Raw genomic sequence first — 7167 nt, forward strand, 5'->3', positions numbered from 1 at the left:
ATGCCTTGAAATCTATGTAGACGCGGTCCAGTACCGAGAGGAAGTCGCGTAATGTAGAGCTGTCCGCCTGAGCGTTAATATTCAGCGCTGTGCATAGTAATGCAGGATTGGGTTTCTTTATTTCCAGTATCTCCCTTTACCTGCAGACCTGGAGGCTGCTGTTGTCAGTCATGTGATATTTTGGGCCACCTTCCATGCTCAAACAGGACAAATATGAGAAGCTATTTAGTAGACATGTCTTTGGGTTTTTTAGATGGGGCCAATTATAAAGCGGCACATATACACTATATATATATATACATATATACATACACACGTTAGACGTGCATTTTTAACTACATAATAGTAAAGACCGTGATTGAAATATGATTTCAAAATAACAGCTAAACTGGCAGTTATTTTTCATTCTTTAATATTAGCCCCTGCTGACAATATATAGAAATATTAGACCCTGCTGCCGATATATAGAAATATTACACCCTGCTTCCGATATATATTAATATTAGCCCCTGCAACCAATATATATTAATATTAGACGCTGCTGCCAATATATATAAATATTAAACACTGCTGTCAATATATAAATAAATATTAGCCCCTGCTGCCAAAACATATATAAATATTTGCCCCTGCTGCCAATATATATATATATATATATATATATATATATATATATATATATATATATAAATATTAGAACCTGCTGCCAATATATTTTATAGTGAAAAAATTGGACCCTACCCAAGCATTTCCTTGGGCCCCGCTCAACGCTTCCTTGCATGCAATCACTCCCTCCGCTACCATACCAAAAAAAAAATTTGCCACACTGACTGCAGATCAGAGGAAGACCGTGAGAGTCAGTCCTGCACCGTGACATTGAGAGGTCCTCTCCCCTGTAATCATCCCCAGAGTCCCTTTGTCCCCTCATTCACTAAACCATACCGCTCTTTTACTTACACCCTGTAGTTCAGGTATAGATCAAATAAACAACACATGGAAACAGCACATGCAACTGAATGAGATAAAAAAACTTGAATTGGCAGGTATATATAAATAATGTATGGAAACATAGCATTGCAGGTATAAACCAACGGAACACACAAACCCAGCATTGCAGGTATATATCAACTGGAAATCACATGTACACTCAGCACTGAAGGTATAGATCAAATAAACAACACATGGAAACAGCACTCCAGGTATTGATCAACTGAATAAGACATACAAATCCTATATTTGCAGGTAAACATAAATAATGTATGGAAATATAGCCGATACAGATCAACAGAATAACACAAAACCCAGCTTTGCAGGTATATATCAATTGGAAATTACATATAAACTCTGCATTAAAGGTATAGATAAACCCCCCTAAATTACAGGCATAGATCACTGGTCACACACCCCAAAGCCAACCCTGGCGTCCACATTGCCCACATAGAACCTGACCAGCACCCAAATTACACGTACATAGGACGTGCCATCTTTGTCGCCAAACAGCCCAGCAGGAGTCAACATTGTCCCCAAACAGCTGAACGTACGCCATGTTTGTCCCATAAACACACTATCTGTGCCATCTTTGTCCCCATTGCCTAAACACCCTGCTTATACAATCTTTGTTTTTTTTTCTTTCACACAAATTATTTACACATATTCATTAATGCATCCACACATTAATCCATTCATTCTCTCTCTCATTCTGACTCTTTATTTCAATATTCTTGCCACCCTCCTTTCTCCCTATCTACCCCCTCTCCCTCCCCATCTACCCCCACTCCCTCGCTATCTCCCCTCCCTAATCGCTCTCCCTCCCTCCCTAATCGCTCTCCCTCCCTCCCTAATCGCTTTCCCTCCCTACTGCCTCTCCCTCCTTATCTACCCTACCTACCACCTCTCCCTCCCTATATACCCCCTCCCCCTCCGTCCCTAACCCCTCCTTATCTATCCTATCTCTCCCCTCTCCCTCCCAATCCATCCTATCTCTCTCCTCTCTCTCCAATCAATCAATCCTATCTCTCCCCCCAATCAGTCCTATCTCTCCCCCCAATCAATCCTATCTCTCCCCTCTCCCTCCCAATCTATCCTATCTATGCCCTCTCCCTCCCAATCTATCCTATCTATCCCCTCTCCCTCCCAATCTATCCTAACTATCCCCTCTCCCTCCCAATCTACCTCTTCTCACTTTCTATCCCCCTCCTAACTTTCTACCCTCTCCCCCCTTCAAAGTTCACTTACCTTGGGCTTGTAGAAGTCCAGCGGTGAGATCGCGAAGTCCCTGTCTCCCTGGTTCTGCCACAGTGTGCGCGGCTTCACTGTTGAGCGCCGGATATGGCATCATATACCGGCGCTCAACTTGAAATGCCGGCACTGCGACCAAGGCAGAGGCCTCGCGGAGAAGAGTGAGAGGCGCTGAACGGTTTCTGAAAACTTATTCCTCAGCGACCGTTCGGCGCCTCTCTCTCTCCTCCGCGTCTATTACAAAAAAAAAAAAGACGGCGTTTCAATTGGGGGGGCACAGCATGATGTAGGGGGGCCATGGCCCCCTCTGGCCCCCCCTGCCGACGCCACTGCCGGAGACATACTTACATTATTTAAAAATAATGATTTTTAGCTATTTGGATGGCAAGTGGTGTGGGCACAAGAGCTCGACCACGCCATAAAATATAAGATTCTGGTGTCCAAATATTTCCAGGGCTGCTTTTCATTCCCAGTCTGGCCCTGTTATAAAACACCATAAATTATGTTGTGTCCTTAAAGTTGTTTTTGTGTCATTTGTGAATAAGTGCATTTTAGGATGGTGATCTACCCCGTTCAAAGTTTCTATAACTTATCTGTGAAATAGTTCCCTCTAGTGGGATTACTGGGAACAGCAATTGGAAGAGTCTCTGCTGCTTTCCATTTCTTTTAGTTCTGTATATTTGATTTACAGAGGATGGAACAATGGCCCATTATTGCACAACATGCTCAATGTGTACCATTCCTAAACATACGCACTATCCCCCTACTCCCCTTCCCAGCCCTCCCCCGTTGATTTATGTGTATTTATATGTTTATTAATCCTTAGTCTGGTACTTTTGTTATAAAAATAGCACACTACATACCTAAATATACTTATATAATTTAACAAAGTGATCATTTCTAGATCTTCTTTGGCAGTAATCTGTAAAGTAGCACCCATTGAAATAATAAATTAAAAACCATGCTGTTTTACTTATCTTCTATTACTGATTTATCTATTCTTTTAAGATACTTATATTAGTTAGTGTCTTTGATTTATTCGAATCAGGCTCACTCCATCCTTGCTTACGGCTCATTTTACGTCTTTAATTGATAAAGTATATTTTATACCTACTACAATTCAAAAGGCTTCTGCCTTCTACTGAGACCCATGTGGTTGTTAAAACAGTTCTTCCCTACCATGACATCTGAGGTGTCATGCTTCCAGTCGTGCAGTGAAGAAAAGGTGTTAGTACTTCTTGCCACGGAGTCTATTATGGCCATAGTGGTGGACCACACTCCCTTTCTCCTCTCCATAGCAAGGAGGAGGACCTCTGAAGTCTTCCATGGGGCATGGCAACCAAAAGGCTGGATAAGGGCACTGTGAAGTTATTAAAACTGGAGAGAAAAATACTAAAATCTAAATTGGCTTTATTTTTAAAGCCACTAAAAGAAAAGGTGCATGACTAGAGCCACTGCCAAAAATGACAATGAGGTTTATTCAGCACACATCTGGGACAATGTTAATTTCTCGCTGATTTTGCTCTAGAATCCATATTTAATACAAAACCTCTACTGAGAAGGAATGAGATGGAAAATCTCAAACCGCAGTCCAAACCAAGCCCATAGAAACATGCTAGCAGTGGCCGTTCATGATGCACCACTAATGCAGCTTGTAGCAATCACTCTATAGGGCCACCTATGTAATGCATGTTTATAGAGCATATAGGTGCATGTATATGTCTAACAGTATTCTGGACACAGGTCAGGTAAGGATGCTGTGATTTCATTAAAATTATAGAAAAATACTATAATAGAATTCAGCTTTAGTATTATCTAAAGTTAATGTAATGCATATTTATCCGAGAAATACGTCTTTATAGTTAAACTAATTTTCAGAAGGGGCTCCCATTTCTCGGACAGTGTCTTTGAGTGACTTTCATACATTTATAACCTTCAACCAAAGTATAAAATGTACCCCTTTTATCTAAGACGAGCTGTTTCGTTATCTCAACCTTGAAAGCATAAAAATCTTAGATTTTGGCTCTCAGACTCTGGTTTCTCTGCCATTGTACGTAATAGCGGTATCATGTGTGCACTACATATTTTGTCTGCAGAACTGCGGCGTTATTTGCTGTGAGATAATATTAATCTTTTTTTTTTTTGATGGAACCATAATTTCTGAAGTCAGCTTTTGTACCAATGTACCTATTGAACACCAAGGCTCTGGTTATTTCTTGTTTCTTGGGCACGGTCTGATAATCTCCATGCAACAGGGATAATTTGAATAAAGAGAAATTGTTAAGGACTGAATGATTAGCTTATCATTTACACCATAAGTTTCCTGTTTGACTGGACAAATCATTTCTACACTTAGCCCTTGGCATTTTCAGACTCTGATAGCGCCAGTTAATTCAGCACAAAGCTTGCTTGATATTTTTACTTTGGAGACATTACAGGCTTATTCTCTTAAATGGGACTCATGCCACTGATATCAATTAGAACGTGATACTATGAGCAAAATGGCAAATTCCTTTTACAATGGCCACTATAGAGCTTTAAATGTAACCATGCATCTTCTTCAATGGCAAAAGCAGGGTCCTTTAAGTCTGGAAATTACCCCTCTGCACCACCCCTAGGACAGAACTCTCCATTCAGTAGAAGCATTCTGTAGCCGGTAACGTGTGTCTAATACATATGTGACAGCCCATCTGTTTATCCCCTATGTTATTTTGGCCCCATACCTGTTTTCCTGTGTTACACCCCATCCCTGTGTTTTTCCCAAGGATTAAAGGCTCACGGACCCTGTATACCCCTAATGTTGGTCTGATTCCACCTCCCCCCTGCTTGGCGCCTGACCGGGACCTGGCCGCGAATTCATGGAACTGTGAGACGGCCAGACCTGCGTCACCATGGACATCCTTTGTTCCACCACGTCGCTCTTTTGAGGTTACATTAAGCTCCTGGTGGTTGCAGAGAGGGAGCTTATTTGGGAACCCTGCTTTTATTACCAATCTTTAGGACTTGGGTTTACCCAGCCACAGCTAGGGAACTCTGGCCTGACTACCGTGCGGACTATTCCCGAGGAAGTTTCAGATGCTCTCTATTGGTACCCTGAGATTGACGCCCCTCCCCCGGGATTACCCCGAAATAGTGACTCTTTGTCGGGTGGGCATTGCTGGGCATAGAACTGTATGGAGGCACCAGGCTGTCTGGTGGTTGATGAGATTATACCCTTATATCTCTATGGCGGAGCTACTCAGTCCGAGTACAGGTCTCCGTCACAACAAACTTTACAGTTTATGTTGTTTTCACACTCCATTAACAAGTAAAATGGAAAACTTATTGCCATAATTGATGGAAACTTTTAAAAACAAAGCTGTTCAACAAAGTAGAAGAGGGACGTATACGTCAAACGAGGAGAATCCTTTTTCTCTAAATAGAACCGTGAAGGTCAGATATTTTCTGGATATTCCCAGGTACACTTCGCTGCTTGGTTTCCTGCTCACGTGGGTGATATATTATTTTCTGTTATGGTTACAAAGTCAGCCTAATCAGTAATACTCTCTTTCTTTGGGATTTAACCATTGTGGATGGATTTCCCTGTTCTAGGGCACTATCGGCAGTTCTGGGTGTCAGTAAACGGTAGAGATTGGGGAGTAACAAAGCTTCCGATTCAGGTGGATACTTTTCTGAACAAAGCGGTAGGTTTTAAAGAATTTCTGGCGCAAACATTTAAAACCGGTCATAGCATCATTGAAATGAATACAAGCTTCTTGCTGGTTTGATCGCTGCATTGGTTGATGATAAGACCACAAACAAAACTTTGTGCCAGAATTGTTCTTTATAAATAGCCCAACGGATATAGTAGTAGGCACCAAGAGTACAGTAAAGAACAACCGTAGTGACATATACATTATAAAACATCAATAGTGGACATAGTACTAAGGGCAGGGCTGATAAAAAAAAAAAAAGGTAGCAGGTCATCTGATTTCCCGCTGAAGTTCAGTGTTGCGGTCCTATGCTGCAGCAGATGGAGCAAAATGGCACAGCGAGACTGCTTGTGAGACAGTGCTGACGTCCTACTTCTGTGGAAGGAAAGAGAGATGGAAACTCAATTTGTATGCAGTAAAATGCAATGAGGGCCATGTAGAAGAAATAGTATCCTGGGTTGCTGATAGAGTATTAATGACCAATAAGTACACAAAACAAAGAAAGAATTCAGTTTGTGTCCAGCGAGTGCCATTCAAAAAACACCTGAGGCACTAATATTGTTGTTTGACGAGTCCTATCTAATGTTTCATGGCTATATTGCTTACCAAGGGGCTGAATCAGCGGATTCTGTCTGCACCGCATATTAACCCAGAGGAGACTCTTGCGCGATTTAAAGCCTTCTATGGATACCATTAATGAGGCGCCTGTGAGACTGGAGGGGCTGCTTATCCCTAAGGTTTAGTCAGAATGATCTAAAATGCATAAAAGGCATAAACATTCAGATTCCCAGGTTGCTGCTAGAATAACAATGACCAATAAGTAAACAAAATAAAGCAAGAATTCAGCACATACCCAGCAAATACCCTGAAAAAAGGCATGAACTCAGCTCCTTAGTAGGCAATATAGCCAAGAAAAATTAGATAGGGTTTGCCAAACTTGGGGTATTTGATGTAGTGGTGGGCTAAGCAATATATGGCATGTGGTGTGATGGAATCCCCAATATTTATGCCTTAGATAGGTTTTTTGAATGATATTCACTGGATATGCACTCAATTTTTGCCTTGTTTTGTATAGGAAATTGGTTGTCAACTAATCCTGAGTACAATCCCACCCATATGGGCCAACTTTAAAACACCAACACAGATATTGCAACATCCCTATGGCGTAAATAGTGTATCAAGTTCAGGCCCAGATAAAGAGGCAAGAAATAACGTCACCCACATTAATTTCAATGTC

Source organism: Spea bombifrons, chromosome 3 (assembly GCF_027358695.1).
Source record: "Spea bombifrons isolate aSpeBom1 chromosome 3, aSpeBom1.2.pri, whole genome shotgun sequence".
Classification (NCBI taxonomy): domain Eukaryota; kingdom Metazoa; phylum Chordata; class Amphibia; order Anura; family Pelobatidae; genus Spea; species Spea bombifrons.